This window comes from Rhamphochromis longiceps, linkage group LG20 (genome assembly GCF_057381845.1).
Source record: "Rhamphochromis longiceps isolate RC_006_pf linkage group LG20, R_longiceps_female_GT1.1, whole genome shotgun sequence".
Classification (NCBI taxonomy): Eukaryota; Metazoa; Chordata; class Actinopteri; order Cichliformes; family Cichlidae; genus Rhamphochromis; species Rhamphochromis longiceps.
Genome location: NC_140576.1, coordinates 7,865,149 through 7,889,663, shown reverse-complemented (window position 1 = coordinate 7,889,663; position 24,515 = coordinate 7,865,149). Strand labels below are relative to the sequence as shown.

At 39.5% G+C, this 24,515-nt stretch overlaps 1 protein-coding gene across 2 annotated transcripts in view; it reads right to left on the bottom strand.

The window, feature by feature from the left end:
- Positions 1 to 24,515, bottom strand: part of cacna1db (calcium channel, voltage-dependent, L type, alpha 1D subunit, b) — an 89,976-nt gene that overhangs the window by 55,841 nt on the left and 9,620 nt on the right. The gene's annotated exons all lie outside the window — the stretch shown is intronic.

Genomic DNA, 24,515 nt, shown 5'->3' with positions numbered 1-24,515 from the left:
CACGTCATCAAACAGAAATCTCTCTAATAATCCGCTGATCAATTATCAGTTGAGTTACTATAATAAGCTTATAATATTGACATGAAAACACCGCTTTAAAATGCATGAATTTTCACTGATACAAACTCGGTGAACTCTGTGGTATTTATGGTGTATATCTCTTTATGAGCCAAGACAGCCTCGCCAGTTTTGTTTGTATTTATATCTATACACATGTAAGACATGTCTTCTTCTTCTTCTTTTTCTTCAGGCTGCCACAGGGGTCACCACTGCACATCATCTGCTTCCATTTCAGTCTAACCCTAGCATCCTCTTCTGGCACACCAATCCCCTGCATGTCCTCCTTCACTACATCCACAAATCCTTTCTGTGATCTTTCTCTTTTCCTCCTGCCTGGCAGCTCCATCTTCAACATCCTTTTCCCATTATACATGCACTCTTCCTCCCATGTCCACATGTTTGTGAGGTGTGACAATTTAAATCTAGATCTTAAGGAACCATATCATTCCTTAAAATAAAAGTTTGCTAAAGAGTCTACATATAAGGCTTGCAATAGTGCGCTGTGTTCATTCTGATGATTTATTCGTATTTTCATGATTCGGGCTTCAAGTGTGTTAATATAAAATAAAACTGAAACAGCATTTCTCTTAGAGCCGTAGTGTCACATGTAACAAGACAGTGCTGAAGTGCAAGAGCAGACATCATGATGCATTGAGAATAGACATAACACAAGAAGCAGAAACAAACTTTCCAGTAGTGATGTTTTAAGTTAAATGTGGCTCAGTCCTGAAATGTTCAGGTACCCATAAAGCATATCGCACAATTGTTCTAGTTCAAGAATGGACTGTGACTCTGGTTCTGAAAGTAAAGAAAATTGTGAGTTTTTCATGAGTACATGATGTTTGCACCAAAAGAAAAAAGAAAAAAACAGAAAAGACAATCATAAGATGTCTTTTGAGAGCTCAAGATTTTATAGAGCAGCAGCATTGTGAAATATGATGTAACACCGGCTTTATATGGAAGGATGTGACTGTGGGTGGAAATGACCCCCTTTCATTCATTTGCATTCAGGTGAACCTCATAAACACAGCTCAGGGAGAGATGTACTGAAAGCCAACAACACAAAATCCAAATGAGGACGTCGCAAAATTAATGGCGCTGTGTGACTGACACATCATCTCGGGCAAAAGTGGTGCAGAAAAACCGAAGCGGTGACCACTAAGCAGCAGACATGAGGCCAAAAAACAGAAAAGATGAAAAGTCTTCAAGTCATACTGTATGTCCTGGTGCATCATCAGCATGTTTCCATGGTAACTATGTGCCCGGTAATGCAAATATGTCCCAGAATTTGGATATTTCCACATACACACACACATCTATTTATTGTGCTTACACATTATTTCACTTTCTCACCTCCACTTTCTTTTTCTCTCACACAGAAACACATTTCTCTCTCCTACGTATCTCACTCTCTCCCTTTCTCTCTCTTTCTGCCTCTCCCACACACAACTTTCTCTCTCTCTCTCGCTTTCTCTCCGCTTGTCATCCTCTCTCTGTCTCTTATTTACGAACCAAAAGGTTAGTGAGTCGGCAGGTTTTAAGGCCCATTAAGTTAAGCACTCCTGTTGTTGATTTAAAGGACGCAGACACGCAGAGCGCACTCGGACAGCGTGCGCAAAGATACGTGGTTACTGAAAGAGACTGACGACATCAGCAGCACGCACACTCAGACTTCACACCCACACAAGTGGGCAGAGAGACCTGCAATGATACACAAACTCAAACCATGCTTCTGAAAAGCAGCAAGTCAATCAGACCAACACTTTCACTGAAAAATTTTAAATGCCGCTGGCAATGGTGGCTTAAAGAATAACACTTAATCAGCAGCCACTCTAGGCTACTATAGTGTTATTTTTTTTTAGTTTTAGCTCTAAGTGCATTGACTCTTTAGATTAACTGTGATTATGCAATTTATCCATGCAGTCTACTTAAGATTACAGACGTATTTTCTTTTCAGGCAGCCACTGGAGCTCTGAGCATCACTGTGCAAACAGATGTACAGTAAGCCTACAAATAACAGGCACAAACAACAAAACATAGCAAGCTGTCGAGCGGCCACGTCACACCAGCGTCAGTGCACCCAGACATTGATTCTAAAGTCTCTGTAACAACAGCAGGAAGGATGGATGCTTCATTCTTCCAAAAGACATCCTGGATTTGATGTTTTAATGATGGTGGCGGAGACAGCTGTCTGACAAAATCTCCTACAGCTGACCCCACTGGGGGTCACAGCTGGTGAGTGCTAAAGCTATTCCATATGATGTCCATTCTTATCAAAAGCACTCACCCCTCATGTGTGATGAATGGAGGCATTGTCAACATGGAACGAGGATAACAGTGGTCACTCAGACCTGTTTACCCGCTGTCGTTCAGTGTGATCTGGAAAGTTTTAAATCTCTAGTGCAGGAAACATGTTTTTTTTTCCAGTTATGAAACTTTTAAATTAAAATATATTTGTCTTTTATGACTTCAGTATTTTTTGTATTGAGTAGGCAGAATGTTTTCTTGGACACCAATGGCAAGTAATGTTAAATTTAATAAACATAACCCCGTCTCCTAATTTCAGCTGTGTTCCAACACAATGAAAAGATAAAAGACAACAGATAAGACTTGTATATGCACGGCAGTGACAACAGATGCAAAGGAATTGTCAGCATGAACTTCTAGTTGTTATGAGTGGCTGTGTGCAGACAGGAATAGGACCCAAGGTGCAGACTCCAGAGACAGTCGTGAACTCAAAACAGCTTTAATGTTAAACTCAAAATATAACATAACTGGAAAAAATAAAAATAAACTTACACCGGAGGACTGACAGAACACACAGCTAGGTAAACAGTAGATCGCGACACAGACACAAAGAAACACAGGGCTCAAATACACAGAGGGAGCAATCAGGGAATGGGTAACAGGAGGGAAACACAGCAGGGGCAAATCAGGCCTAACGAGACAAGGGGAAGCAAAACCAGACACATTAACATCAGACATGGACTTTCAAAGTAAAACAGGAAACCCATATCACCGACTGAACAAAAGACACAGACTCACATGCAGGCACTACAACAGAGGGAACAGAGACGTGGGACCAGGGCAGACACAGACACTGGCTGGACACGGGGATATAGCAACTAAGGATACACAGAGACGCGAACTAGACAAGGGGATACAGCTGACAGGGGAGACAGAGCAACTAGAGAAGACAGAGACATAAACCATAAGACAGAATTCAAAGAAACCAAAGACTGGAAATAATAAATAATAAACTCAAAAACCTTGGGTCAACGACCCAGGCATCCTAGCACTAGTGAGATTTAACTATACCTTTATAAGCAAAATTGCAATAAATAAGAAAAGAGTTGGCGAGATCACGTCATTATGCAAACTTTATTACTTTTAGGGGAATTTAGTGAGTGGAGCAACTCACAAAAATGTCAAAGACAGGCTTGTGTTTTGAGTGCCTATCTGTTCGCAGTTCAGTCTTGTGCAATATAAAACTGATATGTAAATGTTTCTGGGTCAAACCTAGAACTCATAGGGCTTTGGCAACTTTTAACAGAAAGCTGAAGGCTCAGTCAAACACGAAGACAGCCTATTCAGATGCTGTCAGATTAATGGAAAAATGGCCTGCATTTGTATAGCGCTTTTCTAGTCCCTAAGGACCCCAAAGCGCTTCACACTACATTCAGTCATTCACCCATTCACAAACACATTCACACACTGGTGATGGCAAGCTACATTGTAGCCACAGCTGCCTTGGGGCGCACTGACAGAGGCGGCACATGTCTTAAGCTTAAGTTTAAAAAACATTTTTACATCGGTTTGGCAAAGCTGTTAAATTTGCATTTTCTACTGTACCTCAAACAAATATGAGTTTGACAAATATGTATCAAAATGTTTTGATTTAGATCCAATACAGAAAAACATAAACTGAGATACGTCTACAAGGTCTGCAAACTCTTTACCAGAAATGGAAATATCCTTTATGCAAGTTTTTTTTTTTTTTTTTTTTTTAAATCAAAAACATGCAAATTCATTGCTTTGGTCTTTTCATACTGCAGAACTATCCAGATGCTCTGTATGAGTAACTCAGCTGCTGAGAAAATATTGGTATTTCAACAATGGCCATGTCTTTATCTGTGTCTTAATTGTTAACGGTGTTAACTGAGAGTGGTGTCTCAACAGCAGCTGGGGGGGGGGAGCCAGTTAACGTCAACAAGCCTAACAATTCAGAGCTGTTTCTCAGTGATAAGAGCCTTCAAAGCACACATGAACACACACCTGCCTACATCCAATTTAGCATTCTTGCCTTGTCCTCTTGTTGTTTACACAGGAATGATATGTTCGCTGTTCTGTTTAGTGAACAGCTGACAAATTGTGTGTGTGTGTGTGTGTGTGTGTGTGTGTGTGTGTGTGTGTGTGTGTGTGTGTGTGTGTGTGTGTGTGTGTGTGTGTGTGTGTGTGTGTGTTTCAGCGAACTGGATTTAGGTCGTGACTTGGGAGTAAGGCCGATAATGAAGAGTGGAGATTACCACAGGACAATGGAGACAACAAACGTAGTGCATAGGTGATCTCACAATGCAAGTTGCATACACATAAAAAACCTAATGAATACACATTTGCATGGTAGAAAGATAGAAAAAGTTGTCATGTTAAATGTTACAGCTCATGACAGTACAACTGGAAAATAGAAGCTGCATCTGAACAAACACGAGACTGTTGGAACAAGAAGATGAGCCCAAAGTGGAGATGTCCGGATGTTTGGTGAAAACCAGAAACAGCTCATACCAGCTATGTTGGTGGAGGGGTACACAGGATCTGGCTACCTTGTAGTCACTGAGTTTACCATGAACTCCTCTGTAAGTATTCTGGAGTCAAATGTGAGGCCATCTGTCCAACTGCTAAAGCTTGTTAGAGCATACAACAGGACAATGGGTCCAAGCGCAGCAGCTAATCTACAACAGAAAAGCTGAAAACACAAGACAATCAAGGTGTTGCAAAGCCTAGACCTCAAGCTGATTGTAACGCTGTGATGGGACCTTAAGAGAGCTGTGCGTAAACAATTGCCTTTAGGCCAAGCCATTATGCAGACAAGAACAGAAGCAGCAGATAGCAGTAGGACAGGTGCAGGGATGCAATGCTATTAATTAAAAGTAAACACTTCCTGCATCTGCTTCACTTTAAAAGCTTTCCAGTGAAATTACGTATTATGACGTTTATTGTGAAGCAGCTGCGGGGAGACTTCAGCACTTCATGAACATGGAGAGGCGCTTTCAATTTTGCTATTTGTCTGTTTAAATATCTCGACTGAATAACAACCTGCAAGAACTCTTCTTGTTTTTAAGCCCATAATAAGGTAAGGATTATAGGAACTATCAAAGCCTACAATGCACAGAAGTGGATTTATTAAGTGTAGTCTTTAAGCAGACTTTGGTCTCTGCCCTGTTACATACCTAGCTATAGCACACATGCTATGATGTTATATAATACATATTAAATCCCTTTTATTCTTCCCATCCCCGAGGGATTCCTGGATAGTAAGTGGAGTGTGAGAGAAGCACGTGGCGCAGACCTGAAGCTGCCTCTGCATGAGAGAACTGGAGCGGGGTTGAGTGCTGACCAGGAGAGAGAAAAAGCGAGACGGGGTCGTGTATGTGTGTGTGTGTGGGGGGGGTGACACACACACATCTAAACACTGTCAACACACGTCGGTCTTTGGCCTTTTGTTCTGCTAAAAGTGAGGATCCAGAACGAATGTTGTGTTTGTTTTTGTCATGTTCTTCCTCAAAGGACGGCATCCCCGGTGTTTGTTTCCTGTGTCCGAGCTCAGTGAAAAATGCTCCTCCCGTGCTTGTAACAGGGATGCTGTCGCCATGGAAATCAGGCTTGTTGCATGTGTGGGCAGAGAATGAAACTTGGAGTGCTTAAGTGAGGGATACTCAAGACGACTGCCTCTGGTACACCCTACTGGTTTAGATGAACAGGAGATGCCCTACATTCAGTTTTCAGTCCTTCAGCTTGAAAATAATACTTTTACGCCATCAAAATACGAAAGACATTAAAGAAAATTTGAGGATAATAAAACGTATGATCCAAATAATGCACATTATGTGTTACTATTACTGTTTAATTGTTATAACGCTTTTTAATTACATATACTCGCTTCCTATTGTGTGGAGGAGCGATCAATCTGCCAGTGGAGCTGAAGACAACAGAAAAAGGCCTTTTGTGTTCACTGTAAGCATTTAGGGTCAGTTTAGTAAAACAGGATGGCAGCGAGCATTAATCTCCTTGTGCAAAATGACTTTGTACACTATGGCATAAGATGCGTTTGCTTCCCGTAGAGAGCAGCACAAACTGAGGTCCATCCACTCCCAGTGAAACAGCTTAATTGATTTAAGGAGGAGCAGCGAGTCCTGTAAGCTCCAAAATCCCCTGTTTTGGGAGCTAGACAAGAAATTTTGCTTGCTTGAGCTAAAGCCAAAAGAGCTGACAGTCTGTGTGCAGCGGATGAACAAAATGTCCTAGTTGATGTTTTTGGACTTACAGAGACTCTAGACCATGTTTTCAATCAAGCACAGCTTGGGTTATGAGCACTCAGGTAGAGCTGTGCTGTTGATATGAAAAGATTTAAAAGGTTATGCTCCATGTGAGCTTAATGATTGCAATGCAGCAGCTACATTTCTTTAGTATTTTAACTGGGCTGTGCGACAGATGATTGGCAGCTCTTTTCTGCACACCAGTCCTTCACTAGACTGGACAAATGCGCAAATTGCTGCACTGCCAGTTTTAAGAGCAAACTCTGGTACATTTGTGTTTTCTTTAATAAATCTAAATTGCCACACACATAAATGAATGCCCCTGAAAACCAAATCAATCAGATGATCTAGCAATTACAAGGTGACAGTGGGAAGAAAAAAAAATCCCTTGTAACAGGAAGAAACCTCACTCCAACAGGGTCAGCCTTCTGCAGTGTTCTACACTAAATTCTACCCACTTTAACGCATTTAATTACATGTAAATTTTCCATGTAATTGTGTTACAAAAGTACAGTGTCACATGTTAAATTTAATGGAATCTGGTCAAATGAATGTATTTTGCATCCATTCAGTTTATGTCAAGCAGATTTGCAAAGATATTATAGGTATTTGCAACAAACAACGTTTCTATACTTCAGCTGCATTTAACACAAAACTCTTGCTTCGAGTTTATTGAGAGTAAAAAAATATTTTTTTAACGTGTGGGGGAGGGGGAAAGAGAAGACGAAAAGGAGAGTACAGGGAGGACGGATGAAGCACAGACTATGGGAGAGAGAAGACAGATTTTTGCAGTGTGCACAAATGTGGAATAATATTTTGTATCACATGGTAGATATCTGTGGACAAGTAGTTGTTCTTATTATAGTATTTTCTACTCCACTTGGAGGACATGTGTAGGTGGTACCCTTGTTTGCACATTCAGAAAAATTGAGAGGGCACGTGGACGTCTGCCTCACATTCAGCCTCTGAAGTTAATGTGGGACAAAAGCAGGTGTTCACATACGCTGAGACAGTACAACCCCCATGTTAGCATGTATGTCAACCGAACAGGACTGAAATAGTTTAAAATATAATTATTATTTTTTTACAAGAGCATATACAAAGCATCTTTGTGCAGTGCTCATCTTTAGCTAACTGCCTGGCATGTATCTGATCAGGTTAGCCCTTAAATCATATAATGAAGTGATCATTCACTATTCACTGTAAGGATACACTCATATAATAATATGGAGTCTAAAAGAGGCAGAGCGCAGCGCGTGTATTTCTGTGTTTACATTGGCCAGTGTGTGCGTACGTGATGTGAACGTGTGTAACCATGATGACTCAATGTAACGCTCTGTGACTTTTCCCTCACAGAATAATTATATTAATTTGATATAATTGAGTTTCATTTTAACATGCACAGAGCACAGTTCTTCATGCAGGCGGTCAGTCTGCTCTGCATAAGCATGGCTCGTGTTTTTGCTGTTGTCTTGGGAAACTGCAACAGAAAAGTTGATGAGTATAAATGCAACGACATCACAGCGAGCCAGAGAGAAAAGAGCAGTGGACAATGAAGGGCAATGCATATGTGAGGAAAAAGGAAAATCACATATGCAGATAAAAACATTTTTTTAAAACTACTAACAGAATTGGATTAGTGTGAAATTAGTGTTTCTGTATATGATATCTTATAACTTTCACATTACCTTGTTGGATAAAATATAAGAGTTAAGCGTGAAACAGAAACCTTTAAATACACACTGGTAACTTAAAATAAGCATAACATGCTTCACACAGGTAGTGAATCAGAATGAGTTACATACAGTGCAGTTATTCCTGCATGCTTGCTGTATACGTACACTCTGTCAATAGACTGTGGTAAAATGATAAGAATCAATTATTGTGTTCTCCAATATGAGAAAGTGGGAGCAGCAGTGGTGATTTGGCTGTACTCTGCAAGTGCCACATTATGTTGTGTGAATCTTTGCAGTTATGCTAGCAAGTAATTTTTTTTGCACTCTCCCAGTACACATGACCACCTAATTCATTATTTGAAAGTGGTTTGGCAGTCTTGGTTAGGATTAGTTGTCCTGATCTCACCTACAGATCTGCAGTAGTAGTTAAAGAATATATTATGCAAACCAAAGCACTGATCAACTGTGTGTTAATGCTTGAAAATGTGTCAGTCTATCAAAAACAATAATAATAATGCAAATGCAGAGAGTAACAACGGCCAAAAACACTCTCACTAAACTGTGAAAACGAGCGCCATTATGTGGATTAAGGGGTTCAAATCATACTGGATCATTGTTAGTGCAGACTGTTTTCACGTTTATCTGTGCTGTTATCCTGAGGAAAGAGAAAAGCTCTCTGCCATCTTCGCTTCTCCTCCATGCTTCCCTCTTATCAGCCTTTGTGTAAGTTAAGGAGCTGCTGTGACAAGAGTCTGCTGTTGTTTAGCACACCGAAAGATAGCAGGCGAGGCAGAAATGTGTGTACCAAAACAATGCAGGACAAAAGCAGCTCCTCACTGAACGGCCTCTGTGGGCGAACACTTCCTTTCTCAAAGGAATTATGACACTGTTCTTTAGATTTAAGATTACCTATAAATAAATTTACATCGGTTCGGTGCAGTGTCATATGACGCTATTAGAAGAACCCATGGGGGGGAAAAAAACATGCACAGATGTGTGTACTATACTGAGAAATAATCCATGACTGAATCCAGGAATGATCCCAATACTGAAACTAATTTCATTTGAATTGGAAGTGACACAATTCCAGACCCAGTTACATAAGGCTGTAAATAATCTGAGTGGACATGAGAGAAAGTGTGGAAATAAATGATTGGAGGTGACAGCAGTGGAGGTGTTAACTATAGAAAAGCTGTAAAATTGAGCAGTGACAGTCTGCAGATGGCTGCTATACTGACAAACCTACATTTCTTTTTCTGTCTGGTTCTTCACACCCTCGGTTGTTGAACACAACAGATTTGCTTTATCCTGCTGGGTGTATTCCCCCTTCTTCTAGCTCCATACATTAAGGATTTCAGTCTTCCCATCATGAGTAATGCAATACCATTGGCACCAGATACACAGAGCTACAAAGACTTCAGTGACAAAAGTGTCCAGGCGTCCCGATCTCAACATGAAAAGACTAAAGATACTAACATAAAAGCACAAACTAGCTTTTTTATGTTCTTGCTGGTTTTAAATATCATTCCGGTTAGTTTATTTGGATCATTTTTTACTGTGTTTGATTGAAATTGACAGATTAAAATGCTTTTGATTATTTTTTTCCAATGGACCGTCTTTTTATGTGCTTTTGATAACCCAATTTATGCACAGTATATATGCCTGAGTGTATGCGTGTGTGACTGTATGCTTATAATCGATCACAAACAAGGAACATCACCATGCCTGACCTGCCTAACAAATCAGCTGGGAGCATCAGAGCACACACACACACAGAGCTGACGCAGGTTCAGTCGATGTCACTTCCCTCAGTGATGGTAATACGAGCTGTCATTAGGTTCAATGCAATGTGGCTCAGGCTGCATTGTGTATGTGGTTTGTGTGTGTTTAAACCATGGCAATTCAGCACCTAAGAGTTATTGTAGTATCCCATGATGTTCTGTGTATGAACTGCGATCCACTGCGATGATGTCACAGTGGATCACATGATTTGTCTGCTGATTGTTGCTGAATAGATCCCGATGCATGAATCGGTTCTCTATCGCCTAAAAAGGTGAAGAACCAAGCAAGACAAACACGAGGTGTCACATTGGCTCCTCTTTGGACTCTAAAGCCAAAGCCTGGTCTCTGTATGTCCTTCACCTCTAAAAAAAATCATTTTCTGTTTGTCTTTCTACTTTCGCCCTGTACTGGAAAAGCCCTCTGGAACAAGAGATTTTTTTTACTGATGTCAAATTACATCAGTAGCTGATGATGTGTCATGGTAATATCTACACAGGGGAAACCAAGGAGCTGTAGCCAGTCCCATACCAATCAGTGACAACATTAAAACCAACTGCTTAATAATGTATAGCTCCCCCTCGTGCAGAAAAAAGCGGCTCTGATCCATCGAGGCATGGACTCAGCAGGCATGGGTTTAATGTTGCACTAGAATAGTGGATAGCTATGCTGAAGTCTGATATTGTCCAGAACAGCTTCAAAGACTGTGGTTCTGAGAAGCACGGTGCCTCTGCAGGGCCTCTTTGTCCTCAAAAACATTCTTTGGCAGCTACACTACCACCTCTGCTAACTAACTTTATGAGAGTGTTTATGCATGGGAATATTTTTGTGGACGTCTGTGTATGCTCTTGTGAGAGTGTAAGAGAGTGCTTTAGTGTGATTCTGTCAGCAGGCCATTGCATGGTTGTTTGTGAGGTCACGGACATGTAGGTGAATCAACCAGACAGCCAGAAGCAGGCCAATCAGCTCCTATTAGCCCGTTTCCCTTTGGTCTTAATCAGATTAATGACAGCCAGAAAGGCTCAGGATGTCCTGCTCAAAGCAATGAGCAGGACAGCAACAGAAGAGCCACCGATATTCCCATCTTTTTATTCTTAGGAGAAGAGGAAAGTTTTTCACAAAGATTATATCGGGCTGTGATAGAACCTTTTATCATGTATATTTCTCTCGTTTAAAAGCATATATATTTTAAGCTTTCATGAAAATGCTGAATTAAACAAGAAAGGTAGGTAGTCACACATGCATGCACACACCACTCGTTTTAATGATTAGGTCCATCTTTTTATCTACATGTTATATTCATGAGATAAACTGAAGTGGTTGCAATATAGACCATTACATATTTTCACCTCTACTGTTTATGTGCTGCAGGTTAGAGCTGGCAAAGATTCGATTTTTACTGTAAGCTTCCTGTCTGCGGCCCTCATCCCTCACAGATCTCTCATTTACAGAAATAGAGGTCTGTCCTGTGATATCATGTCAGATGTAGATGATACAGAGAGCTCTTTAATTCTCCCTAATTATTATACTGATAAGTCGTGACTTAGAGACACTGTCTCCTTCTGAAGGCCATACTTCATGCAGTAGTATGGTGTGTTTCATTATGGGAATCTGTATCGTCAAGACTAATTTATCTCCAAATTAAGTCAAACGTTATACATTTGTCCACGACCTGTAGATGTAGCTGATTATTAAAATAGATCTAGTTGTATCTGTTATATGAGTGTGCCAAAACAACTAAATAAAAGATAAACAACCAAGAAGTCATGTGAAATAAGATCAGATACTTTGCATTACTGTGTCAGAGTAGTCTGTCAAAAATCATGTCCTAGATGTGCATGTTAGAAAGTACCTCCTTTTAGTTAATGTCACTGGTTTCAGGACATCAGTCAGTCATTGCAAAGGATTGGCACCCAAGTATGTAAAATATAAATATAATAATTATGTATATAATTATGGTAACTTGCACAATTACTTTAAAGCCTGTAAAAATGATGGCACTAAACAAAAAATTGATTTAATTCCTCAAACATTATTGTAATGCTTTATTAAAATACTTTAATTCAAGCTAAAAATCTGCATTAAAATGGCAAATTCAATGTAAGGATGTAAAAAGATACATTTAGGAAAACTTTATCTCATGGACCTGACTGCATGTACCATCTTTGGACAAAGTAAAATCAATTTGGGATACACAGAAATTAAATTAAATTAAACTATTTTCAGATAAGAGATGTTCATAATCCAGATGTTGAAAGATGTTAAAAAGAGGTTAAGGTTAACAATCTTAACCTCTCCACTCTTGCCTCCTTCTGTCCTAACCTTTTTTTCCTGCTCTCATTATCACCTCCTTTTCCACCTTACACACTTCTCCCCTCTCTTGAACACTCTCCTGTCCTCCTTGTTCTCAATTTCTTATTCTTCTCTTCCTCCTCTCAGTCTGCCTCTCTCTCCTGTTGAGAGCCATCAACTCAGATACTGCACAAGTCTCCATGGCCACAGTTGTCACGGCAGCAGGCCATGTTGTATGTAAAATGCGAATGACAAACACAATGAATATAAACATCCAGTTAGTTAAAACAAACTGTAGGTAGCGCACATGCATGGAAACATGGAACACAGGGATAACACACAGAACCACACATGTATGCATTCCAACTCTTCGAGTATCTCATTATTTAACCCCCTAGGACCTGCCGTCCACATATGTGGACATCACATTTTGGGTTAGACCAAAATACTCAATGTTGCTCTACAAGGGCCTGATATCCACTTACAAGGACATTATACTGCTACTGTTCTATCGAAATTTTAAACGAATATCTTCATATGTGGCTCTTATTTTTCTTAGAAACAAAAATCTGGTAATTCTTTGTTTTTACATTCATCAGGTCCCAATCAGCCAAAATATCAAAGAGAAATTAAAAATGCATGCTGTGGAAGAGTTCGGGTCTTAGGAGGTTAAAGCCTGTTTACAGGTAGAATACTATGTTTTTAAGATCAAAAAGATAAAAAGAATAAAAACTTCTTTTTAACTTAAAAACAAAGAGGAAACTTGTGTTGTTTACTCATTATAGGCAATGTACAGACTCTCATGGCAGTGTCAAGAAGAAGTGCAGTTGACTGAATAGTAAAAGTTGCATAACAGTAACAAACATGCAGCAGGTCCACAGTGGCTCTTCATCATATGTGCAGCAAAGCATCCAGCTAAAGGAGAAAACTGGTGTATGCAAGAGATTTAAGTTCTCATTTATCCCGCCAGCTATAAACCTGCTTAGTAACAGATAATCTCCTCATCACATTTCCTGGTCATTCAATCCACTGCCACTTTCATTATTCACTCTGAACAGTTTTTGTTAGAATAATATACATTTTCATGTAAAACGCACAACACCTGCAGGACAGCAGCTTCACTGACGGAAAATGAATCACCTTTGAGCCCGAGTAGGTCAAGACAATCGCAGCTTATACAAAGGCTCATCCATATTACAGTTTGTTCTTCCTTTAACATTTGCTGCCATTAGCTTTTTGTTCACCGCTAAATAAAACACAGCACCTGGTCATTTCAAGCAGAGTTCATGCAGAATGTGGCAATACCAGAAACTCAATATAAAGAGCTTGTACTCAGAAGACTGCGATTTGGGTCAAGTCCAGCAGAACACTGTGTTGTGTCTGCTGTGCAAGGCTTAACACTGCAGTCGCTAAGTGTGCTCTGCTCCGTTGTGCCCAAGTGAGGTTTTAGAAAGCGTATGTGTGTGTTTATCCGTTTATGTGTTTGTGTCCTACATTCCCTGCAGTGTCTGTGGTCCCTGGGCCTTTGGGTGCTAAGTCAGTAAAACAGGCCTCCTGACATCTGGGCGACTGTCACCCCACAGCCTAAAAACCTGTAAAGCCCCCTGGCTCCACTTGCATAACACTCAGATGTGTGTGTGTGTGTGTGTGTGTGTGTGTGTGTGTGTGTGTGTGTGTGTGTGTGTGTGTGTGTGTGTGTGTGTGTGTCAACATGTTCAGTACACTGTTGATAAAAACTCATAATGTGCTAAATGTAAACATTTCAAGCATTAAGTGAGTGCCATTATATAAAAATATGGCATTCCCTGCTCCAAGCTGGTTTTACGGGAAAACATGTTGTGCAGCACATTCGCTCACTAACCTCAATGAGAGTTTATATTCTTTCGCGTTTAAACTGCATGAGCATGTTTGCTGTGGTTATAGAGAAAAGTCTATATTTAACACATGATAATGATGAAGAGGAGTGACAGCTCAGAGAAGGAAGGAAATGACTCACAATGATGGGACCACACTCTAATAAAGCTGTATGATCACGGATGTCCTGAGGCTACTTTAACAGCGACGACACACACACACACACACACAAGCACACACAGCAAGAGGGACAAAGAGAAATATTTCTTTATCTATGGATATCTTTGTGAGCATGTTCACTGACTTACCCCAACCCATCAGGGGGTTGGGACGCATATCTGTAACCGGAAGGTCGCCGGTTCGATCCCCGGGCTCTCTGTCCTGGTCGTTGTGTCCTTGGGCAAGACACTTTACCCTACTGGTGTTGGCCAGAGGGGCCGATGGCGCGATATGGCAGCCTCGCTTCTGTCAGTCTGCCCCAGGGCAGCTGTGGCTACAACCGTAGCTTGTCTCCACCAGTGTGTGAATGTGAGAGTGAATGAATAGTGGCATTGTAAAGCGCTTTGGGTGCCTTGAAAAGCGCTATATAAATCCATGGCAGTGATTACATGTTATCCTGCTCACTGACTGACCCACGGTTGTGTAGCATTAAAGAGATTGGTGGGGGGAAAATTCTATTTCCTTATTTAGACCCAACTTAGTGAACTTGAAGTATCATAATTCAATTAAAAATTAACAACATCACCATATTTGAACATTTTGGAGACTCTAAGAAGAACAAGACTACGAACAAGACTACATTTTAAAATAGTGTTTAGTTGTTTTGTGAGTCTGTTTGTTAAAATTGATAAAATAATACTTTCAGAATTAACACACACACACACACACACACACATACGCACACAGAAGAACAGATGATGAACTTTGAACACATTGCAGTTCCATCATGTATCACACACACACACAAATACCAAATATGTTCACACAAGATTTGCGCATGAACTTTCTTTCCCGTTCATGGTGTGTCAACACTTTCTATCTGTATTATCTGCAAGCCCAGGATGAATGTACTCTCTCTCTCGCTCACACACACACACATACACACACATACACCCTGAAGCATAAAACTGCTGTTGACATTTCACAAGACACTCACACACAAGCATGGACACACTTATACGTAGTCCTGACAAATGTGCAGTGAGCAAGCTTTAACAGAGTGTAAACCAACAGGATAAATGAAGCTTTAACAACATTGACTTTGGTCTTCTCCCTTCAGCCATCGTTCCCTCACTGCAGCTGGCCCAGCTCAGTCTGATTAAAATGTTTAACTGGCATACATCAAATGCTCAAAAAGTCCCTTTCAGATCGTTATTTGAAACATAATCAAATAAGGAGATAATAAAAACACAGGATGAGGATCTCTGTCTGTCCGTCCATTCCTGCATACACAGGACATTCCTATTGTTGTGTATTTCACAGCTTTAGCCACATAAACTAAATTCGACCTCATTTTCCCGCTTCTGTCAAAAGCCAGTGTGTGCACACTGTGAACACGTTATCATCTGATCTCTGTGCAGAGATGTTCTTCCATTCTTTTCATTTTATGGGTTTATGTTGAAGAGATATGGACCTTTCAGTGGTATAAAAGAAAACAGCCTTGTGAGGCTGAAGTGAACTACAGAGACACACTGTCTCAGTGCCGAATGAATTTTTGTTCTCACTTATGCTAGCTATCCTTATTATTATCGCATTAACCATTGCCAGAAAGTTAAAAATCTGAAAAATGGATCAGCTGCGATTAGTAAAACAGCAAAATACTAACTGAGGTGTGCGGTGCTGATTCTCATATAGAAGAAGAATAGAGACCCATGTGGTTATGTGATGGGTGTGATATGTTTGTCTTCACCTTTTTCTAGAACAGTCTTCCTATCTGTAGCTATCACTGCCAATCTTTCTCTGCTCAAACACATACAAACAGCATCCATGCTTTCTGTGCCTGGCTGTTAATGAGAGGGCTTCACCTCACATACAGCACATACTCACATGGGAACACCTACATCGTTCCTTACACCCACCTACACGCATACACTATATACATGCATACACATAAAAAGGAGACACTGCACCTGCATGCAAATGGACACAAGAAAGTAGAAGAGGAGATCTGACTGTTTATGCTAGGTCTCATGTTATGCTAGTCTGATCCCAAATACTGATCCTAATGCATCTTTGTCTCCTTCCTCTTGTTTCGAATGATTGTGCTCCTCAGTAATCAATAGAAAATATGGATGAAATCAGCCTGACAGGAATAGTTTTAATAACTGTGTGATCTTAGACTCTTAATGACCACGTTTCTCTACATGTATAGAACAAAATGTATAGCAGCTCTATACGGTTGTCCCTTCTTTTTACACATGTACAGAAAAACACAGACGCTCACATGCTTGAAAGAGCAGTGCGCTGCTTTGTGTGACCCTCATTTCGCCTCTTCCCTAAACCTTTAATCCGTGCCTGAGAGAAACTTATGTAACCATTTTTAAGACTTAAGTCAGATGTGGAAAAACACATTTTTAAAAAAACCCATAAGATCGCAACAAATGCATATACACAATTGTATGCTGACTGTCCAGTTGTACATATACAAACAAACAGGGCTCCTGTACAGTATAGATGGATGCACAATAACACAATATAAGAATAGCAGGGTCAGTTTCTCAACTTCCAGGGAAAATGTTCATGTGCTGTCACAAACATACACTTTCTTTAAAATGTCACCGTTAAATTGCATTATGAAATCTTACCTTTACAGTTTAATACAGTTAGTTTCAAATTAAATATGTGATCGGCAGCCAATTAGAAGAAAGCTGGCTTGAACAGACAGTGTCCTTAAAGTGAAACGAGCTAAAACAGCATCAGTGAACTGAGGGGATGTACCACCTTCACATACGGTTAAAATGAGCATAACAAGTCCCCTTTAAACACTTTTGGAGTCTGCTGTAGATAAAAAAAAAACCATCACAGAACATCTAAATTAACAATTTAACCTTAAACATTTAAATTCCCATAGGTTTTTTTTCACTTGCTAAATAATCAGAACTTTGTTATACAATAAAAACGTTAAATTCCTTGCTCTTACCGTTTTTCCTTAAAAGAATTAACATTTGTTGTATTCATTTGTGGTCGCGCACAAAAAACAATTTATTACTGTAAGAGAATCCTAAATTTTTAAAAGTTTTTTTTTTTTTTTTTTTTTACAATGAGTGGATGAATGTAAATACACATAAATATGCACACACATACAGGGTAGCACAGTGGTCCAGTGGTTCATGAACTTCCCTCAACCGCAACCCTTTGTGAGTTATCGCCAGGTGCTCTGGCTTCCTCTCCAAGCATGTCTCCAAAGACAGGCTCGTTAGGTTAATTATAATGATTCTAAACAGTCTGTAGGCGTCCATGTGAGCTTCAAAAGTTGCCTGTCTCTGCTTTAGGAATCTGATCGACTGGTGACCTACCCTGGGTGTACCTCACCTACTGTGCGATGTCAGCTGGGCTAGGCTACAAATGCACCCCCACCCCATCCCCACTTGAAAATAACCTTAGGGATGGGTTTTTTTTTTTCAGGCAGGTTTTGTGAGAACAATTTTTATATTACAATCAAGATGAATGAAGTTTAGGCGAAGCATGGATTTTCCATGGTATGTGCTTTGACTTCATGTTATGACTAACAGTGAAACAACCCTCCTGCAATGTCTGCCTATGGTTTTAATCAGAAAATTATGTGGCTCATTACCATGGTTTTAATTTTAATATCCAGCATTAGCCAAAAGATTATTTACCCTTTGATCTCTGACTCATGCTGTTCATGTGAAGGCTCACCCACATGCAGTAAAAATTGACTCCAATAATGAGGACAGACTGCACACACAGCCAATCAGGTTAAGTGGGCTGATACACTGAAAACTACTCAGAAAACACATCAGAGAAATTAACAAATGTTAAACAAATTTTTGTTTTGTTATCAAAAAATTGTCTGCTTTTTTTTTTCTTCCATGATTGTTCATTATGTACAAATTGTCACATCAATATTAAATGCCTATATGTCTCCCACTGACTGCAGCACTGATAATACAATTTCTCTCTCAGTATCACGCCTGCTCTCTTCCCTTCATGCCAGGTTTACAAAGCAAGGACACGAATGGAGCTAAGCAATGAGTCATCCTCTTCCTATATAAGCAAAAATATATTATTCATTGTGATAATCTAGAACACTGGAGAAACCATTTGACCCAAAATAATGAAAGTGGACTTTATTTGAATAGAGCCTTATTTTAATAGGTATTAGAGCATAATTAAAGGTAGTAGTTTGTGCGCTTTTTTAAAAAGTTTTTTTAGCTTATGTGCTTTACAACACACAGGTGAACCAAACCAGAAATGTCTATTCCACACTTTACTACATTAACAGGTCCTAGCCCAAGCTTCACAGCCCCAGGGGTGGAGGGTTTGGTGTAAGCTAATATATGATATCATACACAGCAAAATCTCCAGTGTTAAATTAACACTAGAGAGTGTCTATATGGGTCCACACCTCTGAGTGTTAAATACAACACTGTTGAGTGTTAAATTAACACTTTTGACAGTGTTATATGTTTAAAAGTAACCTAGTCAGTTTTGAAGATTAACAATGGCTAACACTGAGCAGTGCTGATTTTGCTGTGTATAATTCATTTTTTAATTATATTTAAGTGATAACATGAACTGTTCAAACACAGACACAGACTCTACACTGATCAGATTTGCTCTTCTTGATCCGACACTTTCAGATATACTTCATCTTATTTAGTCCACCATGACGATTGGATGCGATTTAATTTGATTTATATGTTGTGCCTAATGTTCCCTCTAGGCTGCGCGTGTGCGCAATTGCGCACTACTGGCACGGTCTCTGCGCAGAAAAAAGTCTGCGTTGCGCACACAAAAAAAAATTAAAGTAAATACGTTAACAATTCTGTTTTGCAGTGTTAGTCAGTACTAACACTGCAAAACAGCTACTGGCTGCTCCCGTATGGGATTAGAACGGTGCCACCTTATCCCATAGTCCAGCCAATGATGCGATTCACATTCGTATATGCGCAGCTAATCAACGTCGTTGACAGGCTATGACAGCGTCCTTATGTACCGACACCGGCGTTTTAACTAGCAAAGCGGCGTGGCTGATGTGGAGTGAAGCCACGTTATTGACAACTTGTACAACCATTGGAGATGTGAGCAGGACAGACGGAACAATTGACAAGTTTCCTTGTGTGTGTCACAGCAATGAGGTGACTGCTGAATGTTACAGGTGTTACAGGAGTGATACATCTCCTGTTGTCAGGCCTGCAGGTATCAGGCTGTTGTTCTCCTTTGTCTCATAGTGGACAGAAATTATTTTTGGAGTGACACAAATAATTTGTATGGCATCAGATTTGATGCAGAACAGCTGATTGTTCTGTAAATATTTTGAAATGTTTATTTTAAAAAAACGCCTTTGCAGCATTTTTAGGTAAACAGCTGCAAAAAACTTTGTTTGCAAAACTCAGTTACTTTTTTGAAGAAGTAACTATATAATTAATTGCCCAACATTGGTTATTATATACTGTATTTTGCACACAGAGAGTTACAGGACTCTCTCCCAGACCACAGACTCATAATACAAGTCAGAGCTTTATTTTTATTTTTTTAAAAAGAAAAAAAAGAAAGAAAGTTGTGTTTTCAAAATTGGAGTTCAAGTTATTTTACTTCCAATAGTGTTAACATCCTAAACGGGTCATGAACAAGATTTTCTTTAATTTTCATTGTAAGTGGGCTAAAGCAGTTAAAAGTAGTCTAACATAAATGCTGTGATTATTTTGATTATTTTAATAAAACACGTAACTTGGATGGATTCGACGTTGGCGTGACCACAGTGCACACGTCTGCTGTTGCTCACAGTGGTCCAAGGCGTCGCTCAGGGAGTTTACGTGTTCGCTCAGACACATGAAAAATTAGAGGGAACATTGGTTGTGCCCAACATAAAAGAAACTGGACTGAGTGGCTGTCGCTGTCCGATGTGCTGAATGCTTCTTTCAGTATGTAAAACATGAGTCAAAGAAGGTGGATGAAACACCCTAACAGTCAGTGGTCCTGCAGGCCAGTCCAATAGTGAATGGTATAGCCATAAATAAAAAAATTTAAAAAAAAATCAAACCATGAGCTTTGATTTAAATATCTGGCCACGGTTAATATCACAAAGCTTTAATAAAAGAGCTGGAACAGGCTGATAATGAATGTGCTGTATATGATAACTGCAGGCGTGGAACAAGAAGACAGCCTGAACTTATGTTAAGATAAAATGCAAGTTTTTGGCCAAAAGTTGCACATTAGTAGTTTAAAAAGACAAGCAGTATTTTCTGTTAACATGCGAGATGTCACCTAAGTCATGAACATTTTCTTGGGTTAAAGATCTCACAGACAGACACACTTACTCACTATTTTCATTCAGCTGATTCATATTGGATTCTTAATGAGCTCCTGAGCTGATCAGCAGTGAAGGTTTGTCAGCTAGTGGTCAAAGGGGCTGTCACATGTCTCCTGAATCACTACCCAGCTTAACAACATATGCATTCTCCACTCTGCACAGTGAGGGGAAGTGAAGAGAATAGCAGAATGCAGAAAAGGTGAGGCGTGTTAAATAAAGAAAATAATAAGAACAGACAGAGATCTGAGCATAAAACTAGGCTTCAAAGCGGAAAAGCTGAGGTAGTTAAGGAGACAGGATGACACATCTAATAAGAGATGAAGAGATGAGCAGAGAAGACTGAGAAGTCTGAGGCTAAGTGTATACCTTCATGCTCAATTTCAAGCATCCACATGTGGAGATGGCTACTGCTATCTACAGTTAGGTCCTTAACTATATAGACAATTATCCAATTTTTTTGTAATGAACATGAAGTTTCACTTCATCAGGTGTAATATTTTTTTTCATCACTTTGTTCATCTCAAGCGAGGTCAGGTTACCATGGTAACACGTATCCATCTGCCACATACTAGTGAAATTTACACAAAGGTATGTTGGGCGACAGTAGACATAGTGAGTGCATATTATGTGATTTCAGATGTGACGAGTGATGCTTAAATAGAGATCTGAAGAGCATGTCTGACACAGAAAGACATTATCTGACAGCAGAGGGGAGAGAATTTGATTCAGTCACATGACAGAGTTTGGGTTTTGTTTTGTTTTTTTCAAATTTCCTCTCTATTAGATGACCCTCCCACGTATAAGCTCCCACCCTACATCTCTCCACTCATCCAATCCTCCAATCCATCATCCATGCGTTCACCCCATCCACCTCCCCTCGCTGCAACCTCCGCTCATTTAGTGACGGATAATCCACTGGCCAGCTTAATCCCTCAACCTGCTCACACACACGCACACTTTCGCTCAGTCCCAGATACTCATCCGCAATCTCAAATATACAGACCCACAAATACACAGCAAACAGTCACATTTCTGAACCGAGCACCGATGAGATCAGCCCTAAACTTAACTGTTTCTCATATGAACGGGATGAAAATTCACCAGAGGAGCAATTTAAAATGCATTTCACATTTTTAGGAGTATTTTGTAACAGGCAAGCATGCATTGAATTAAGCTTTGAAACCTTTAAACCACTGTGATTTAAGAATATTCTATTTAAAAATATTTATATGTCAACATGTCAAAACTTTATTGGTAAAATAAGCTGTAGGTCAATGAGATAAGCATTAGCATTAACACTAGAATCTGCAACTGGATCCTAAGTGTAGATATTTACTCAAGTATACGTGTTATCTTTGATGAGCATATAGACGACAATGGAGGGCCAATTTAAAAGCATTTTGCTTTTCTTTGTGGTAAATTTACCAGAGTTTTGTTTTTAACAATCTATTTCTTTTCCACTTCCCCATCCTTTGCTGTGAATGAGCTGATCAAACACCTACACAGTCTCTAAAAGTGCAAAGCACCTGCTCGAGTGTTGTCACTTATAGAGCCTCATGACATCTTTTCAGTGGTCTTTTCCGTGCATTTAGACACTATCCTTATTGACCTGTCCTTCACACTTTATGAAAACTCCTCTAACTCTGCTAAGAACATTGCGCTTGAAACAAAGTGGTTTTCGGATCATATAATTGAACAAGACCACTTTAAGATGCCAGTTTTCACATTTGCTTTCCCCATTTATAGCAGTTCTTATATAAAACTACAAAGACTTTAGGCACATGCGACCGAGCTTGAAACGAACTGCTAAAATGAACAGAAAGCTACGCACAAATATGCAGAATCTGAAGATAAGCAGCAGATTTACTGATTGACTGGGAATTTTTTTACAGGCTTTGGTTCATGACAATAATCAGCGTGTACGGAGAGGAACAGAGTGAATATATCTGGTAAAGATGCAACTTCTGAACCATAGGATATTATCTGATGAATATTTTGCTCTTTTTGTTTTTCTGTTTTATGTGTATGTACTCATAAACAGTGAGTGAATCAGTCACTGTTTCAGGGGCCCTGAGCTTAGATAGTCACTGGGAACTGTCAACACAAGCTATCAGATAACAGCTAATACGTTCCCAGACTGCTTTTGAAGTGTATTGAGGCTTTAACACCTTTGACGCCACCTCAATTAATTCTTAGCTTTTACAAATTCCAACAAAATATCTGCAAGATTGCATAGAGCCCCAAGTTAAATAAAGAATCTGCTTCATTTGTAAGTAGCGATCAGCATTCCGATGCTTAAGTTTATAAAACATGATGTATTGTATTGCTGTGCTGCGAACATCCCAGCACTCTAAGTGTAATCGACCTCAATCAGCTACAAGATCAATAAAGAAAATAATACAGTAACATATTAAAGCAGCTGTAATCCCCCGCTGAACCAAAAACAACTGCATTTTACACACAGGATTACAAAGTCAATAACGTTCAGTTCACTGCTTTGTTTCACTCTCGGTGCTTTCATTGTCCAGTTTTAAGCAACAGAAGGTGCAAAGAAAAATACAAAGTCTATCGTTTTTTTTTAACATAACAGCTTCCAGATTCTTAAATCTGCCATTTTTTAGTTATTTTCTCTGTCAAATTATGGAAAATAATGGTTTAGATGACACAACCAAGAGAATGATCATTTTGTGCCCAACTGATTTATTGCTCGGCCAGTATTAGCTAGTTGTTGATTTATTGGTATCAGCATTCTAACAATAACAATAAATTAAGGGGAAGTTTGTCAGAGGGAATTCTTTCCTTCAACTTTCCTGTTGGCAACACGTTTGGAATGCCACAAACAACCCGCTGATCCGAGCAGAGGCGAGATGAGCGCAAACGTGTATATAAATAACTACACATAACAAATGAGATGGAAATCTGTTTCTGTTTCATGAGTCTGAAAAAAAAAAGCCAAAAAAGTTAAAATATTTTTTTCCTGATCATGTTGATGTCGGTCTTAAATATTGATCAGGCTCTAATTGTATTGATCATTTCTGAAGATCAGTAACCAATAGCCAATAAGCATCAAAACACAATGAATTGGAGGTAACCAGATAAAAATATTTTAACCACATTTTAAATTATTGCAAAACAAGAAATACATAAAAATTCCGGGTTTTTTTTAAAGTGTTTCCTTTTAAGAGGAGAAATCGTTATGTGATGCGACTCTGAAATTCACTTTGACAGAGCACAGTTGCAAAAAGATAATACTTTTTTTTCTCTCCTCCTCACACATACTGTACATTGTGCAGTGAGGACGAGCGGAGACTTGGGCAGCGTGAATAATCCCCATCTGTTGATGGAAAATGTTACGTTTTTCTGTGTCTGTCTCTCAGTCACTCACACACAAATACATCCACGCATGCACACAATTCCCTATGATGCTAAGAAGGTCCCTTGCCAGCCTCGGAAAAAGAAATAAATAAATGTTTGGAGCACATGACAAAGTCCTCTGAGGACACTGCAGGTTAAAGTTATGAGAGAAAATGTATTCTTGCTCCTTTGGCAATAAAGTGCGGCATAAACTGCACAAACACACAAGTTAAATCAGCACGTATCTCATTTTGTCCGTTAGTTTCCTTCAGTCTTTTCTCAGCCCAGTCCTGTTTCATCTAAACATAAATGTATAAAATTCTGTGAGCCATTTACACGAGAGGTTGAACTTGAATATATTTAGACTTCCTTGAACATGTAGATGCCTCAGGTTTATCACATCAGAACAAGTCAGACAGAGTGAGAATAGCCACAGTGACAAGCCCGGTCATCTGCTGTTTCAATCAGATT